The sequence below is a fragment of the Theropithecus gelada genome, chromosome X, assembly GCF_003255815.1.
Source record: "Theropithecus gelada isolate Dixy chromosome X, Tgel_1.0, whole genome shotgun sequence".
NCBI lineage: Eukaryota > Metazoa > Chordata > Mammalia > Primates > Cercopithecidae > Theropithecus > Theropithecus gelada.
This window is the reverse complement of record NC_037689.1, coordinates 73,029,314-73,048,696: the sequence shown is the minus strand read 5'-3', so window position 1 is coordinate 73,048,696 and position 19,383 is coordinate 73,029,314. Positions and strand designations below refer to the sequence as shown.

Sequence of the window (19,383 nt, the reverse complement as noted above, 5' to 3'; positions counted from 1 at the left end):
TGTTTTTTATAAGTTTACCCAATTTAGAGCCCCGATAGCAAACCTAATTCAAGGGTATGGGCTCAGATGCAAAACTCCAGAGTGTATAGCCTACAGATTCTATATTCACCCAATACTTCTTTGTACCCCAGTGCCGATCATGTCCATATCTAACTGAAAAGGCAAAAGCACATGTGCTAGGTGTGGAGAAATGGACAAGGATTCTGCACTTAAGCAGAATCTCAAAAAATAAACAATAATGTTATTATTAGAGATGAAGAGAAAGGACACGCCTGTGGAAGGTAACAGTAAGAGCAAATACATGACTTAGGACGGGTAAATGACTCAGTGTTAGGTTTTCTATAAACATTCCATTGTTTCTCACGGTGCAGTATGAGTAACGCCTGCTTCAAAAGTCTCAGAGGGTGACTGTTTAAAATTTTATTCATGGGTGCTCTAGACTTATTAAATTTGGATCCATGGGAATGCGACTCAACAGTCTGAATTTTCAACAACAGGCGCACCATCAAAAAACATCAAGTAGCTATATGTAACGAAGCATATGTAGTTGAAGACTTGAGAAGACTGAGCCATGTATTTCTGAAAGGGCTGAAAAGTATATAGTTTAGAGAATGCTCGCTTTCTATAAAAAAGTGGCAGCATTTGCAATTTGCCTCACACTATGGAACCGATACCATTTGAGTTATAATACACAAGATTCTAGAAGAAAAGAAAGTTACCTGATCTAAAGTCCAGTAAGTTTTGTTGTGTGTGTGAGGGAAGGATGAAGGGAGAGAGAGAGACTGAGGGAGGGAGGGGGAGAGAGAGAGAGAGAGAGAGAGACAGAATAGGATGACAGTGCAAGGGGGCCCTGGTGTGGCTTCTAAGTAGCAGGGAACCTTCAGTAAGAAAGAAGGCACAGTCTAAAGACTTGAAACCATGGAAATTAGTGGTGGAAGTGGCCATGGGTTCAGGCACCTCTGCCTTTGGAAAGTGAGTGAACAGTAGAAAGAATTACCTCTTGTGGCTTGAGTGCCAGTTCGGCCACAGTATAGTAGAACACCAGGTGGACTGCTAAGATTTTTGACTCTATTATCTGCCTCCTGCACAGCACCTTTGAATCTACCTGGGATCTGGGGGAACTCACCACACTGACGAGAAGAACACTGGCCAGGCTGGTTTTGTCACCTGCTAATTGTAGAGCCCCGGGGCCTTGAGCAAACAGGCAGTAGCCAGGGGGTGATTACAGCAGGCCTTGGGTGAGACACAGTGCTGTTTGCTTCAGGTCTGACCCAGTGCAGTCATAGTGGTGGTGACCACTGGTACTTGTGTCACTCTATTCCTACCTTTGGGTAGTGCAGAACAGAGAGAGAGAGAGAGAGAGAGAGAGAGAGAGAAACTCCATTGCTTGGGAGAAGGTAGGGGAAGAGAACAAGAGTCTCTGCCTGGTAATTCAGAGAATTCTCCTGGAAATAGCCCAACACCATCAAGGTGATACCTCTATGAGTATGCAACAGCCAAAGCATTAATGGACTTGGCATGCCTTCTGAAGCAGCTGCAGCTTGGATCACAAGCCCAATTTATTTTGAATATCTGGAGAGCTTTTCTAAGAGAGGTATAAACAAGCCTAGACATTGAAGATTACAAGAAATACCTAACTCTTTAATGCCCAGATGACAAAGAACATCTACTGACATCAACACCATCTAGGCAAACATGACCTCATTAATTACTAAATAAGACACCAGGGACCAATCCTGGAGAAACAGAGGTATGTGAACTTTCAGACTGATAATTCAAAATAGCTGTGATGAGGAAACTCAAAAGAAATCAAGATAACACAGAGAAGGAATTCAGAATTCTATCATATAAATTTAACAAAGAGATTAAAATAATTAAAAAGAAACAAACAGAAATTCTGGAGCAGAAAATGCAATGAGGATACTGGAAATGCATCAGAGTTTTTTAATAGTGGAATTGATCAGACAGAAGAAAGAAGTAGTGGTCTTGAAAACTGGCTACTTGAAAATGCATAGTCAGAGGAGACAAAAGAAAAAAGAATAAAAAAAAGTAGCATGCATACAGAATCTAAGATATGGTGGAAAAGGGCAAATCTAAAAGTTACGGGCCTTAGAGAGGAGGTGGAGAAAGAGATACGGGTAGAAAGTTCATTTAAAGGAAAAATGACAGAGAAACTTCCAAAACCGAGAAAGATATCGGTAAACAAGTACAAGAAGGTTGTAGAACGCCCAGCAGATTTAACCTAAAGAAAACTGCCTCAAGGCATTTAATAATCAAACTTCCAAAGATCAAGGATAAAGAAAGGATCCTAAAAGCAACAAAAGAAATAACATACAATGGATCTCCAATGCATCTGGCAGCAGACTATTCAGTGGAAACCTTATAGACTAGGAGAGAGTGGGACGAAATATTTAAAGTGCCAAAGGAATTATAATGATAATGAGCAAAAAGTAATCTCCTGAAAGTTCAAAATTCACTGGTAAGAGGAAGTACACAGAAAAAACACAGATTATTATATCACTGTGACTGTGGTGTGTAACACTCTTATCTTAAGTAGAAGAACTAAACGATAAACTAATCAAAAACAATAACTACAGCATCTTTTGGAGACATAGACAGTACAATCATATGTAAATAGTAACAACAGAAAGTTAAAAAGCAGGGGGATGGTGTTAAGGTGTAAAGTTTTTATTAGTTTTATTTTGCATGTTTGTTTCTTAATGCAAACAGTGTTATTATTAGCTGAAAATAGTGGATTATTAGATAATATTTGCAAGCCTCATGGTAACCTCAAAAAAATATACAGTAGATATACAAAAAATACAAAAGCAACAAACTAGATCATATCACAGAATCACCTTTGCTAATGGAAGACAGGAAAGAAAGAAAGAAGAGAAGATCACAAAACAACAAGAAAACAAATAACAAAATGGCAGGAGGAAGTCTTTACTTACCCACAACATTTAATGTAAGTGGACTGAATTATCTAATCAAAAGTTGAAGAGTGAATGAATGGATATTAAAAACAAAAGCAATTAATCTGTTGCCTGTAAGAAACATATTTCACCTCTAAAGATAGATATAGACTGATACATATGTACATATACATAGTCTGAAAATAAAGGGATAGAAAAGCATATTCCATGTCGATGGAAAACAAGAAAAGAGCAGGAATAGCTATACTTATATAAGACAAAATTGATTTCAAGACAAAAACTATATGAGACAAGGTAGGTCACTATATAATGATAAAGGAGTCAATTCAGCAAGAGGATATAACAGTTTTAAATATATATGTACCCAACGCTGGAGCATCCAGATATATAAAGCAAATATTGTTAGAGCTAAAGAGAGGTAGTCCCTAATAAAATATTAACTGGAGACCTATATCCCACTTTCAGCATTGGACAGATCTTCCAGATGGAAAATCAAAAAAGAAATATTGAAATTAATCTGCATTATAGACCAAATAACAAGAAGAATGCTGCAAACTATACAGATGTATGGAAATTAAATAATATGCTGCTGAATTACCAGTTCGTCAAGGAAGGAATTAAGAAAGAAATTGAAGGCCGGGCGGGGTGGCTCAAGCCTGTAATCCCAGCACTTTGGGAGGCCGAGACGGGTGGATCACAACGTCAGGAGATCGAGACCATCCTGCCTAACACGGTGAAACCCCGTCTCTACTAAAAAATACAAAAAACTAGCCGGGCGAGGTGGTGGGCACCTGTAGTCCCAGCTACTCGGGAGGCTGAGGCAGGAGAATGGCGTGAACCCAGGAGGCGGAGCTTGCAGTGAGCTGAGATCCGGCCACTGCACTGCAGCCTGGGCGACAGAGCAAGACTCCGTCTCAAAAAAAAAAAAAAAAAAAAAAAGAAAGAAATTGAAAAACATTTTGACATAAATAATAATGGAAACACAACATACCAAAATGGATGAGATACAGCAAAAGCAGTAGTAACAGGGAAGTTTATAGATATAAGTGTCTACATCTGAAAAAGGGGAAACTTGAAATAAGTAACCTAACAATGCATCTTAAAGAACAACAAAAGCAAGAGCAAACCAAAAGCAAAATTAGTACAAGAAAAGAAGTAATAAGGAAATAAATGAAATTAAAATGAAGAAAACAAAGCAGATCAGTGAAAGTAAAAGGTGGTTTTTGGAAAAGCTAAACAAAATTGACCATCCTTTAACTAGACTAACTAAGGGAAAAATGAGAGATGTAAATAAATAAAATCAGACATGAAAAAGGAGACATCACAATTGATACTGCACAAATTAAAAACATTAATAATGGCTACTATAAGCAACTATACGCCAGTAAGCTGGAAAATATAGAAGAAATGGACAAATTTCTACACACATGAAACCTACCAACATTGAACCACGAAGAAATCCAAAACCTGAGCACAACAGTAACAAGTAATGAGATCAAAATCATAAGTAAAAGTCTCCCAGTAAAGAACTACCTTGAACCTGAAGGTTTGACTGCTGAATCCTACCAAATGTTTACAGAAGAAATACTTTTAATCCTACTCAAAGATTTTGAAAAATAGAGGAGGGAATACTTCCAAACTATGAGGCCAGCATCTCCTTGACACCAAAACAAGACAAAGACATATCAAAAAAAGAAAACTGATGCAAAAATTCTCAGCAACATACTAGCAAAACAAATTCAACAATATATTAGAAAGATCATTCATCATAACCAAGCGGTATTTATTCCTGGGGTGCAAGGATGGTTCAACATGCAAATCAATCAGCGTGATACATGATATCAACTGAGTGAAGAATACAAATCATATTATCATTTTAATTGTTGCTGAAAATCATTTGATAAAATTCAGCATCTCATTATTACAAAAACTCCCAATAAACTGGGTATAGAAGAAACATATCTCACCTTAGTAAAAGCTCTATGTGACATGCACACAGCTAGCAAAATACTGAATGGACAAAACTGAAAGCATTTTCTCTAAGATCTGGAACATGTCAAGGCTGCTTACTTTCACCACTGTTATTCAACATAGTGCTGGAAGTCCTACTAGAGCAATTTGACAAGAAAGAAATAAAGGGCAACCAAATTGTAAAGGAGGAAGTCAAATTATCTCTGCAGATCATATGGTATTATATTTGGAAAAACCTAAAGACTCCGCAAGAAAACTCTTAGAAACTGATCTACAAATTCAGTAAAGTTGTAGGATACAAAATCAACATACAAAAACCATTAGCATTTTTATATGCCAACAGTGAACAATCTGAAAAAGAAATAAAAAATTAATCTCATTTGCAATAGCTAGAAATAAAATTAAATAACTGGACGTTAAACAAAGAAGTAAATGATCTAATGAAAACCATAAAACATTGATGACAGGAACTGAAGAGGACTCCAAAAAATGGAAATACATCTCATTTTCATGGATTGGAAGAATCAATATTGTTTAAATGTTCATCCTACCCAAAGTGATCTCCAGATTCAGTGCAGTCCATATCAACATACCAATGGCATTCTTCACAAACATAGAAACAACAATCTGTACAGTTACATAGAACCACAGAAGACACAGAATAGTTAAAGCTATCTTAAACAAAAAAGAACAAAACTGGAGGAATCACATTATCTGACTTCAAATTGATGGTGGTGGTGGCCTATCTGGAGCAGCCTCTGTGGGGATGCCAGCTACAGTGGGGGAGATGCAACTGGGGCTACACATTATGCAGAGCCAGCGGGGGCTGGTAACTGGTGGGAGCCCCATCCCCTACTGAGTTGGCAGGGTGGGAGCCCCATGCTCCTGTGTGCAGCTGCAAATGCCCAGCCAGAGTTCTGAACCCAGGCATCCCTGCCTTCTTGTGGGGCTGGAAAGCCATCCCTGCTTCTGCAGGCTCAGAAGTGCCTTCTCCCTCTCTCTGGCCACTTCCCACTCCTGGTGCCTGCTCTTGGGTGAAGCAAAGTTGTGGCCATGTCTGGGTGCTGTAGCAACCCAACTGGGTGTTTGCATGATTGGAGCAGTGCTGACACACCAGACCCTGCTGCCTCAGCTTCCTCTGGACTTTGAGCACTGAGGATCATGAGAGGGATACCAAGGAAGCTGAGGGTTGCTTGGTACGGGCCTGCAGGCACCCCTTGGCACAAACAGCCTGGGTGCTATGGATGGCAGGTTGATGGTGGCAGAAGGCAGACAGTCTCCTGGGTGGAAAGGGATGGGTTTCAGGTGAAACCCCACCTTCAAGCCAGATACAGTCTGAAGCCTGGAGGCCAGGCTGCCAGTTCCAGGTGGAGTCCATGGCCCAGAGTGATAACTTACAGTGTTTTTTCTTGGCCCACCGATGGCTTCCCATGGACCAATCAATAACCATTTCCTCCCTGTGAGCCCATAAAAACCCCAGACTCAGCCAGACTCTGACAGACACTGAGATTACTAGCTGCAGGAAGGCGCTACTCACCTTGGGTCTCCTGAGTGTTCTGTCACTCAATAAAGCTCATCTCCTGGCTGACACATGCACCCCTGCTCACTATGTTGTGGGTAACAAGAGAGAAGAGCTACAGTCCTTTGGGGAGCCCAGACTTAGGGAGTCCCTGAGCCAGAGATGTGACATCCTCTTTGGGGCTCTGCAGTTCCTGGCATCTGCAAGCTTCCAAGCACCACTACGTTCCCCACATGCAGACGCAGGTGGTTGCAGTGGAAGGCACATGTGGTACATTTGGTCCAGTCACAGCCTTGCATGGAGCTGGTACCTGTGTCAGTGCCTGGAGCTGCCTGCCCAACAGCAGAAGCCAGCATGCCTGGCTGTGCACAGTGTCTGGTCCCCACACTTGCTCACCCACAGACCCCTCACTTCTCTGCCCCTGGCTTGCCCTTGGCAGGTATGGGATCCAGGACAGTGGCGTGAGCCAAGTGCAGCCTGCCAAACTGAATGGGTGGAATAAGCCTAGAAGTTGTAAGTAATACTGAAGCACAAGGTCCTGCCAGCTACAGAGTTTTCTAGCTTGCAAAATTACACCCCAAGGATCCCATGACAAAATTATACTACAGTGCTATAATAACCAAAACAGCATAGTATTGGCATAAAGACAGACGCACAGACCAATAGAACAGATAGGAGAACCCTGAAACAAATCCACACATTTACAATAAACTCATTTTCAGCAAAAGTGCCATGAACATACACTGGGAAAAAGAGAGTCACTTCAGTTAATGGTACTGGCAAACTGGACATCCATATGCAGAAGAATGAAAGTGGACCCCTATCTCTTGCCATATACAAAAATCATATTTAAATGGATTAAAGACTTAAATCTGAGATGTTGAAAGTACTACAAGACACTGCTACAAGAAAACATTGGGGGAGACTTTAGGATATTGGTCTGGGCAAAAATTGCTTGAGTAACACTGCACTGGCACAGGCAACTAAAGCAAAAATGAATAACTGTGATCACATCAAGTTATAAAGCTTCTGCACAGCAAGGGAACAATCAACAAAGTGAAGAGACAGCCCACAGAGTAGTAGAAAATATTTGCAAACTATCCATCTGAAAAGGCATTAATAACCAGAATATATAAGGAGCCCAAACAATTCTAGAGGGAAAAAAAAGCTTATAATCCAATCTAAAAATGGGCATACAGATGGCAAACAGAAATATGGAAAAATGCTCAACATTACTTATCACCAGAGAAATGTAAACCAAAACTACAATGATATATCATCTCACCCCAGTTAAAATGGCTTATCTAGAAAGACAGGCAATAAAAAGTTCTGGTGAGGATGTGGAGGAAAGGGAACCCCCATACACTGTTGGTGGGAATGTACATTAGTACAACCAGTATGGAGAACTGCTCATAGGTTCCTCTAAAAACTGAAAATAGAGCTACCACGTGATTCAGCAATTCTACTGCTGGATATACCCCAAAGAAAGGAAATCAATATATCAAAGAGGTATTCTGCACTGCCATATTTGTTGTAGCATTCACATTAGGTAAGATTTGGAAGCAATCTAAGTGTCCATCAACAGATAAATTAAATGTAAAGAAAATGTGGTACATATGCACAGTGGAGTACTATTCAGTCATAAAAATGAGATCCTGTCATTTTCAACAGCATGGATAGAACTGGAGATCATTATATTAAGTGAAATAAATCAGGCGCAATAAGGCAAATGCCATGTGTTCTCACTTATTTGTGGAATCTAAAATTCAAAACAATTGAACTCATGGCCATAGAAAGAAATATGGTTACCAGAGATTGGGAAGTGTAGTGAGGGGGTCGGGAGGAGATTGGAATGGTTAATGGGTAAAAAGAAGTTGGAAAGAATGAGTAAGACCTACTATTTGATAGCACAACAGGGTGACTGTTGTCAATAATAACTTAATTGCTAAATATTTAAACAACTGAGTATAATTGTATTGTTTGTAGCACAAAAGTATAAATGCTTGTGGGGATAGATACCCGATTCTCTATGATGTGGGGATGGATACCGAATTCTCTATGATGTGATTATTAACATTGCATGCCTGTTTCAAAACATCTCATGTCCCCCATAAATATATATACCAACTATGTGCTCACAAAAATAAAAAAAATAAAAAATACGTAAATTCTTACTTGATTGTATTTATACAGGTCTTTTACATATATTCTAATATATTTACATGAATAATCATAATAATTTATGAGGGTAAGAACTCATGTCCCTCTTTTGGACCTCAGGAAACTGAGGCCTTGAGGATTTAAGTGATTTGCTTATCACCTCATGTCTTATAGGTCAAATAGCCAAATGGTGAACCAAATTTGACTCAGAGTCCAGTATTATTGTTAATACACCACATTGTCTCCCTCACCTATTGAAATGATAGCAGTAATAATGACAACTGACATTAACTGAAAGCTTATCATATGTCAGACATTTTTAAAGCATTTTATTAATTTATTTAGTCATCTTTATTGAGTTATTTTTTTCTACCAAAGTTGGCTTTCTTTCTTGACTTCTAAAATCCTTGTATCTAATGTATGTCTTTTCCATGCAAATCTTCACAATTCTTTAGGAAACACAGACCAAAAAATGTAGGAAAAAAATCCAAGAAAAAGGAGTGGTAGGGGGAACGCATAAATTACAGGACTGGACACATTATGTTCATTTGGAACTATGTTCATGTAGTTGTCTCTGTCAATCAGTTGTAGGGCTGTAGTTAAGTAACAAGACATCACCTAATCTACTATTTAAAATGTTAGTTGACAGGGTACATTTCTATGAAAAAGTTTAGCTGAGCCTCCTATTTTATGAAGTTTAGGTTATTATGCCAACATCAAAATGTAATGTCATGCTTGTTGCCCTAAGGTGTATTTATCATCTTCGAATTGTTTGCTTTCTCAAACTAGACAGGCAGAGAACAAAAACCAGTTGTATGTATTAATATATAGTAAGCTTTAAACTTAAGCCAATTTTAAATGGATTTCTAGTAGCTCATGAATCAAGTGTGATTAACAGCTTTAAGAAAGATTCTTATTTTATTTTATTTTTAAATTATACTTTAAATTCTCAGATACCTGTGCAGAACGTGCAGGTTTGTTACATAGGTATACACGTGCCATGGTGGTTTGATGCACCCATCAACCCATCATCTACATTAGGTATTTCTCAAAATGCTATCCCTCCCTCCACCTCCTGACAGGCCCCGGTGTGTGATGTTCCCCTCCCTGTGTTAATGTAAAAGAAAGATTCTTTCCAGTCCACAAACAAAGGTCATTTTAGAACTTGGGGCTAGGCAGAGGAAGAAAAACCTAGAAGGTGTCAGATGCTAGCAGAGCATTTTTGCCTACTTCATTACTTTGCATCCCTCTTTTCTGGTTTAGTTCTTGGGCCTGAAGGTCAATATACTCTGCCTTTCTTTAGTGAATGTCTTCTGATTTAGAATTAGGCCAAAACAGACTTTGATTGAAAGACGAAAATACTACTACTAACTGATTTTACAGTGATTACAGCATCAATAGAATAGATTTTGTCAGTATTCTCATGAGAGAACTATCCAAATGATGCATTGTGGTTTAAATAAGGCTTTCTGCTCTGAATAGGCCTATACTTAAAAGTATTTATTGAGTACCTACAATGTATAAGGCATTCTGTTCTGTATTCTGAGGCACACCAACATAAATCAGATGTGAGACCTGCCCTTGAGGAGACTCTGTTATCTAGTAGAAATAATAAGACTTTTATGTGAAAGTGTATTTTTTCACATTTCACATCATATTTCACAAAAAATATCTAGGTATGTATATATTTTTTTCCAGATTTCTTCTTTGCACACAATGATTAGGCTTGGCAAGCTTGCTTTTATGTAATAAGAGATCTTAAAATGCAGAAGCAGTTATATCAGCAGGTAACTGTGGAAGTAGAAGGCAAAAGAGAAGTACATTGCATTAATTTACTGATTGTTCATGCCTTACTGTGTGAATAACCATTATATTTATATATATAAATTAAAACCTCTTAACTTGTAAAGATAGAAATTACTGAATATATCATCTTGTTTTGCTGTACCATGTTAGTTTTCTTTTTGTTCAGATAGTTCTGTCTTTATAATTTTATGGTGTCCAGTCCATCACTGATGGGCGCCTAGGGTGATTCAATGTCTTTGCTGTTGTGAATAGTACGGTGATGACTATGCAAGTACATTGTCTTTTTGGTCGAATGATTTTCTTTTGGATATATACCCAGCAATTAGATTTCTAGGTCAAATGTTAGTTTTGTTTTAAGTTCTTTGAGAAATCTTCAAACTGCTTTCCACAGTAGCTGAAATAAATTATATTCGCATCAACAGCATATAAGCATTCCCTTTTCTCCATAGCCTCGCCAGCATCTGTTGTTTTTTGACTTGTTAATAGCAGCCATCCTGACTGGTGTGAAATGGTATCTCATTGTGGTTTTGATTAACATTTCTTTGATGATTAGTAACGTGGAACATCGTTTTATATGTGTGTTGGCCGTTTGTATATCTTCATTTGAGTAGTGTCTATTCATGTCTTTTGCCCATTTGTAATGGAGTTAATTTGTTTTTGTTTGTTAATTTGTTTAAATTCCTTATAGATTCTGGATGTTAAACCTTGGTCAGATGTGTAGTTTGTGAATATTATCTCACCTTCTGGTCTGTTTACTCTGGCACTAATTTCTTTTGCTGTGCAGAAGTTCTTTAATTAGGTTACACTTGTCGATTTTTATTTGTTTTTTCTTTCTTTTTTTTTTTTTTTTTTTTTTTTTGCTTTTTGCAATTGCTTTTGATTACCTAGTCATAAATTCTTTCTCAAGGAAGATATCCAGTATGGTTTCCTAGGATTTCTTCTAGGATCCTTAGAGTTTGAGGTCTTACATCTAAATATTTAATTCACCTTGAGTTACATTTTGTACTTCATTTAAGGAAGGGGCCCAGATTCAATCTTCTGCATTTGGGTAGCCAGTTATCCCAGAAACGTTTATTGAATAGGAAGTTCTTTCCAATTGTTTATTTTTCTAAACTTTGTCAAAGATCAGATGACTGTAGATGTGCAAGTTTATTTCTGGGTTCTCAATTTTTTTTTATCTTAGTCAGTAAGTCTGTTTTAGTACCAGTACCATGCTGGTTTGATTATTGTAGCCTTATAGTGCAGTTGGAAGTCAGATAATGTGATGCCTCTGGCTTTGTTGTTTTTGCTTAGGATTTCTAGAGCTATTTGGGCAATATTTTAGTTTCATATGAATTTTAAAATAGTTTTTTTTGTAGTTCTCTGAAGAATGTTATTTTTAGTTTGATAGCAATAACATTGAATCTGTAGATTTCTTTTGGCAGTGCGGCCATTTTAACAATATTATTCTTCCAAATCATTAGCATATAATGTTTTTCCATTTGTTGGTGTTGTCTTTGATTTCTCTTGGAACTGTTTTGTAGTTTTTGTTATAGAGATCTTTCACATTTTGGTTTGATGTGTTCCTAGGTGTTTTATTCTTTTGTGCCTATTGTAATGGAATTGCATTATTTACTTGGCTCTCAGCTTGGATGTTATTGTTGTATAGAAATGCTACTGATTTGTGTATATTTATTTTGTATTAGAAATTTGTACTGAAATAGTTTATCATTTCCAAGAGGCTTTTGGAAGAGTGTTTAGGTTTTCTAGGTATAGAATCGTATTGTCTGTGACAAGAGATAATTTGACTTCTTTTTCTATTTGGATGTTTTTATACTTTCTCTTGCCTCATTGCTGTGGCCAGGACTTCCAGTACTATGTTGAAAAGGAGTGATGACACTGGGCATCCTTGTCTTATTGCAGTTTTCAAGAGAAATGATTCTAGTTTTTGCCCATTCATTATGATGTTGGCCGTTCGTTTGATATAGATTACTCTTTTTATTTTGAGGTATGGTTCTTTGACACTTAGTTTCTTGAGGGTTTTTATCATGAAAGGATACTGGATTTTATTGAAAGCTTTTTCTGCATCCATTGAAATGATTATATGGCTTTTGTTTTTCATTCTGTTTTTGTTGTGAATCACATTTATTGATTTGTATATCTTAAACCAACCTTGCATCCCCGGAATGAAGTCCTGCTTGATTGTGGTGCATTAACGTTCTGTCGTGCTGTTGGACTCAGTTTGCTAGTATTTTGTTGAGGATTTTTGTGTCTAGGTTTATCAGGGATATTGGCCTGTAGTTTTCTTTTTCCTTGTGACTTTGCCAGGTTTTGGTATTAGGGTAATGCTGGCTTTTTAGAATAAGGTAGAGAGATTTCCTTCCGCTTTGTTTTGGGAATACTTTCAGAGGAATGGGTACAAGTTCTTCTTTGACTGGTAGAATTTGACTGTGAATCCATCTGGTCCAGGGCTTTTTTTTTGGTTGGAAAGTTTTTTTAAATTACTGCTTCAATTTTGGAACTCAGTATTGGCCTGTTCAGGGTTTCAGATCCTTCCCGATTAAATCCCAGGAGGTTGTGTGTTTCCAGGAATGTATTTATATCTTCTAGATGTTTTAGTTTGTGTGCATAGAAGTGTTCATAATGGTTCCTGAGAATCTTTTGTATTTCTGTGGGGTCATTTGTAATGTCACCTTTGTCCTTTCTGATTGTGCTTATTTGAATCTTACGTCTTTTTATCTTTGTTAATCTACATAGTGTATGTCTGTCAGCAGGTTTTATATTGTACCATGCAGATAAACCTACAAGCCGGTAGATGGCACTTACAGGTAAGAGCTGGCTGCACTCAACACAGCTAGGTATATACTTGATTCTTATGTACCGAGAGACTCTTTGATGAGGGCCCTGCTGTGTCACAATTTCAGTGGACCAGGCTGGGGCACCCAGCACTGGCCCACACAGACTAGTTCCAGGTCAACAAGCTGGCCCTGGTGGCAAGTCTCATTGTCCAGAAGAGACAGCTGCTATAGCAGCTCTCTTCCCTACCCAGGCTTATGGCAGGGCAGAGCACAATTCCAGTGCCTACTGCTGAGGCACTTTTCACAGTTTTGGCTGTGGAGACCCCCTACTTAACTCCAAAACAGAATTTCCAATCTCTGGCGAAGGACTAAAATGCCTGCGTGGTTGTGCCACCAGGTTGCATGACTGACTTTTATGAACCCGGATTAAAAATCGCATCCTGCTCTTAGTCTTGGGTATGGGAAGATATCCGCAGCTTTTCCTGGTGTCTTTCCCTCACAGTGTCTTCAAGCCTCTTCCCATGTTAGCTCCAGGGGTTGGGAGAAAGAAAGTGCTGTCCATTGGCCTGAGTTTCTTGGATCACCAGTGGAAAGATGAATCATAGTGGGAGGCTCTCTGCCTCTCTCATGTACTTTTATCACTTTTATTTTTTCTCACTTTTATCAGCTCTATGCCATCACAGGGCCTGTTTGCTGACATTCTTCTCCCAAGGATCTGGGATGTTCCTCACAATTCTGGTGGATCCTCATTTTCCTTCTTGAATTAAAGCTCACAGAGTTTATCTATATGAACTATGTTGTTATTTCCAAGTGGCTGAGGCATGCTCTAATACACCTTCTTGGGAAAACAAAACAAAAAGACAAAAAAAACTTAGCTATCTTTATTGCTCTTCCTCTGACACCTAGAACAAGTGTCAAGAAAAGTCTCAGCTCAATAAATAGTTGTTAAATGAGTGCTTGATTGAATAATTCTTAATTCTTAATCTTTCCCAACCAATACATCAGCAAATCTCATTAGTTATTTTAATAATGTCTCTTAGAGACCTAGATTAAACAATAATTTCTTAACTAAAGTCTATTTTCAACCTATCTTGCATACTTCTCTTATACTAATTTTCCTCACTGATTTCCTTGTCTCATTTTATTGCTTATAACATACACATTATATTAGGGGACTCATGAATCCTGTTAACAATCCCTTTTGTAATGTGAATCTTGCAATTAAGCATTCCATTACAGAATATCTTATATGTCTGCAAAGTTTTACATCCCTATAGTTTCCCTTCTTATGTAGTATTTTTGCCTTCTCTTGTAGTCCCCAGAGCACTGCTAGGCCCAGAATGAGTACTTAATAAATACTTGCTGCCTTGACATACAGACAGTTATCCATTTGTGTTTTTGTGAAAAAGCTAAACTCTTATTCAACAAAGTGATTGAAAGAAACCAGAAAGTAAAAATGCAAGTAGTTAGGAAAAATATCGGTGAACGGAAATTTTAATCTTAAAAACTAGTACTCTAAAGGGGTAGTACAAAGGAATTTTTTGGGAAGTAATTAAACTGTTCTCTATGGTAGTTACATGACTCTATGCATTTGTTAAAATTCATAGAAATGTACAACAAAAAAAGTGAATTTCACAGAGTATAATTTAAAATAAAATTTAAAATATTTTTAATATAATGAAGGTTTTAACTTTTTTTTTTTTTTTTTAATGCAGTATACTAAGCAACATCTTGTCCCCATGTTCTGGAGTTATGCACTTGCTTTTTCTTTCTTAAAAATAGTTTCAACTGGCCGGGCGCAGTGGCTCGCTCACACCTGTAATCCCAGCACTTTGGGAGGCCGAGGTGGGCAGATCACGAGATCAGGAGATCGAAACCAGCCTGGCTAACACGGTGAAACCCCATCTCTACTAAAAATACAAAAAATTAGCCGGGCATGGTGGCACGTGACTATAGTCCCAGCTACTCGGGAGGCTGAGGCAGGAGAATTGCTTGAACCCGGGAGGCGGAGGTTGCAGTGAGCCGAGATCCGAGATCTTGCCACTGCCCTCCAGCCTGGGTGACAGAGTGAGATTCCATCTCAAAAAAAAAAAAAAAAATATATATATATATATATATATATATATATATATATATATATAGTCCCAACTATAATGGTAGGTGATTATTTCCCTTCCTAGTCTCCCGCATAATACTTTGGTATAACCCAAGTTTGGTGTTGTACTCTATCCTCTTCTTTTTCCTTTTCCACATTTAAAAGAAATTATTAAGTATAGTTGAAATTATGCCTTCAATGATATACAGTAGCCTGATTTATATAAAGTTTACCAACTTCAATTATTTTTTTTCTCCTCAGAACAAACTTTCAAGGCCAAATTCTTGTTATTCATAAAGCACCCTAGGTGCAATAAAAATGCAGAATTTAGACCTTAGTTTAAGCTTTTCTTTTCCTCAGTACTGTTCACAGTCATGAGCCATCTTTTCCTTCAATTGTACTAGTAGATAATAGGCACTAGGCAGTCATTGAATGTATCCAAATATACCTGGTCCCCCTGTTGGATGGAAAAGCTAGACAGCTTCATTTTGTGACCTGATACTCTGCTGAATAAGCAAAGACGATGGAAATTTCCTTTCCAGACCAGACCATTTTATGAAAATAACTTCTTAGCCAAGAAGCTATTGGGGTTGATGAGGCCCCTATTCTGTGCTAGGCTACATGGAAAGATTGCTACAATATATCAGACATTTTGATAGAAAAGAGCAAAATAATTGCAGCAGTTCTTTGAATGGAAAATTTTAACATTACAAATAAATTCCATCTGTGTCTGCACATGTAGTAGTTACAAGAAATTTTATAGCCTTAACTTTTGGTCAAACTGGCTACACAATGTTGGGGTAAGAAAGACTGGAATTTCCAGACCTTCATTAATCATACCTGCATGTAGGTGAACCCCAAAATTATATTGACCAGAAGTTGTGATAAGAATTGTACTCTGTTTAGCAGATGTGTGTTTATTTAGGAAATGAATGTATTCAGCAAAACCTCAAATAAAATATATTCATAAATACACCATCAGGTAGAGTTAAAAAAATACTGCTTTAAGTTATACCATAGCTTCTAATCTTAAGTTTGTGATATTTATAAAAAGTCCTGCTGATTTTTAATGAAGACTGCATAATTAAAGAAACCTCCTAAGACTTTCCATAAGTCAAGGGACACCCAGCTCTCTACTGATTATCATAAACTAAATTGGCAATCTGGGACATTTTATGAAAATTACTTGTATTTTAATGGATTTTATGCAATACCATTTAAAATATGTTTTTGATTTCAATTCTATACTTGAAAAGAAATGAATGGTGGAAAATGTATTAGACAAAAATATTTATTAGAATAACTGCTTAAAATATGTTTTTAACTGTTAAAAGAAAGTAATTTTATATTTTAATACTATAGTTTTCTGTTTATTATTTTAAAGCCACTCTTTTTTTTCCATTGGTTTGACTAGCTAGCTTCCCATTTTCAATTTTTAGTATGAAAAATTTCCTGATTGTTTAACAAATTACTGTTATTCTTTTTTTTATTTAGGATGTAATTCTTTAATTTCCTCTTGTATAATATGGTGGTAAAGATCATGGGTTCTAAAGTTGAGCTGTTTAGTTTGAATCTCTGTTCCACCATTTTCTAGCTGTGTTCTCTTGGGCAAGAAAGTTAAACTGCTCTGAGAACTGCTTTCTCGTTAATTAAAATGAAACACAGTGCTTAGTGTCATGTCTGGCATATGATATAAGTATTTAAAATGTATAATTCTCACATATGTTTCACTGAAGTATGGCAAATTGAATTTTAATGTCCCACTAAACTTTAAACATTCTAAAACAAAAATAGTATTTTCTAATTTTTTTTGCTTTCTGAAAACCGAGGCTGTGGAACCAGAACTAACCTACAGGACTTCGGGGGTAGCTTCCACTGCTAGGATATTTCTTGGAAACATGAACTGAAGAATATAGAAAAAGTATCAATCATTTTTAAAATTGCTGCAGGACTACAAGCGCCTACCATCATGCCCGGCTAATTTTTTTGTATTTTTAGTAGAGACGGGGTTTCACCCTGTTAGCCAGGATGGTCTCAGTCTCCTGACCTTGTGATCCACCCGCCTCGGCCTCCCAGAGTGCTGGGATTACAGGCCTTTGAAGACCTCAGCAAACTAATGATCAAGGCTAAGGAAATGGTGGAGTTATCAAAATCAATTGCTAATAAAATTAAAGACAAACAAGGTGACATCACAGAAGATGAGACCATCAGGTTTAAATCCTACTTGCTGAGCATGGGAATAGGTAACCCAGTTACCAGAGAAACCCAGGGCTCAGGCACACAGTACCACATGCAATTGGCCAAACAGCTGGCTGGAATATTGCAGGTGCCTTTAGAGGAGCGAGGGGGAATAATGTCACTCACAGAGGTGTACTGCTTAGTAAACCGAGCTCGAGGAATGGAATTACTCTCACCAGAAGATTTAGTGAATGCGTGCAAGATGCTGGAAGCACTGAAATTACCTCTCAGGCTCCGTGTGTTTGACAGTGGCGTCATGGTAATTGAGCTTCAGTCTCACAAGGAAGAGGATATGGTGGCCTAGGCCCTGGAGACAGTTTCAGAAAAGGGATCCCTAACATCGGAAGAGTTTGCTAAGCTTGTGGGAATGTCTGTCCTTCTAGCCAAAGAAAGGTTGCTGCTTGCAGAGAAGATGGGCCATCTTTGCAGTGATGACTCAGTGGAAGGCCTGCGTTTTTACCCAGGTTTATTTATGACACAGAGCTAAAGGTTTTGTGTTTAAAATCCTTTTTGTCCATATGCTTGCGTCGTGTAGAGGTTGTATGACATTGAGCTAAGAGATAAACCCCGATCAACTGAGAATTTATTAGAACTTCAAAAAAACAATTGCTACATAGCAGCAGTCTTTTTAAATTATTTCTTAACACTTCCACTTGTTTTCACATCAAGAAAAATTGAATTATTTATATGGAATTCTACATATTCTGGAAGGCTGGGAATATTTAGTGCTTTTTTCCTGTTCCCCTAAAAAGATAGTCCCTTAGGTGTTGGTCTGTTTCAAATCTAATGTTAAAAAGTTGCAGTATTCTATGATGAAGAATCATTAACAAATATTCATCATGTAGATATTTTTAAACAGCCATAAATATTTACAGAAACTGCATCTATACCAACAAACAAAGAAACATTCCTGAGATGTTACCTGAGATATACCTGAAACATACCTGAGATGTACAGAAGCACAGAGATGATTAGTACCCTTTTCAAATTTTAGAGAGGTTATAATGGGCAGAATCCCGTTTGCTGTCAGTTATACCTGTTTGTCAGTTAGTCAGACGCTCAGGTAAATTAGATATATTTTAATAAATTATCTGTTGTTGGATCACTAAGTGATATTTTAGAATAAAGTATCTCAGATACTTTAGAATAAATCACCTAAGATACTTTAGAATAAATCCTTCCACTTGTGCATATGCATGCATCATTTTAATGGCGAAAATGTATCTTACTCTCTCACCATGGAAACTGGCTTATAACTGAACTTCGCTTTTCAGTAAAGATGGTATTCAGTCTTTTGGCATCCCTGGGCCGCATTGGAAAAAGAATTGTCTTAGGTCATACATAAAAAACACTAACCCTTAATGATAGCTGATGAGCTAAAAAAATTCCAAAACGTCTCATAATGCTTTGAAAAAGTTTATGAATTTATGTTGGGCCACATTCAAAGACATCCTGGGTCACATGTGGCCTGCGGGTCCCAGGTTGGACTAGCTTGTTTTAATATATGGCCTCCCACTGGATCTTCAACAGGTTTTAGCCACATTTTCAGTAAGCAGTTCAGCATTTTTAAAAATCAGTGGGTAAAATGAGTATTTGAATTTCTACAATTTTATTTCCTTTAAGTTATACTTACTACTAATATTGACAAAATTAAAAGAAAACAAGAGAAAAAAGCAGTTCTGCTTACACAACACTTGAGTAATAACACCAGACATTAAAGTTCTTTTTTCATGCACTTTACTTTCAGTAAGGATGCTGACATGTTACTTTCTTTTTTCAACTTGAATACTTTTAGATTTATGTCAATAAGTGATTCTGTGAATCAGGATCAAAATGCTTAAGGCAAAAGCATGTTCATAGAGTGAATAAATGCTTTGCAGC

General features: G+C 37.4%; 1 protein-coding gene and 1 pseudogene across 2 annotated transcripts in view; both read left to right on the top strand.

Moving 5' to 3' along the window:
• Nucleotides 1-19,383, top strand: part of SH3BGRL (SH3 domain binding glutamate rich protein like) — a 94,308-nt gene that overhangs the window by 47,294 nt on the left and 27,631 nt on the right. The gene's annotated exons all lie outside the window — the stretch shown is intronic.
• LOC112616232 lies at nucleotides 16,057-18,093 on the top strand (annotated as a pseudogene).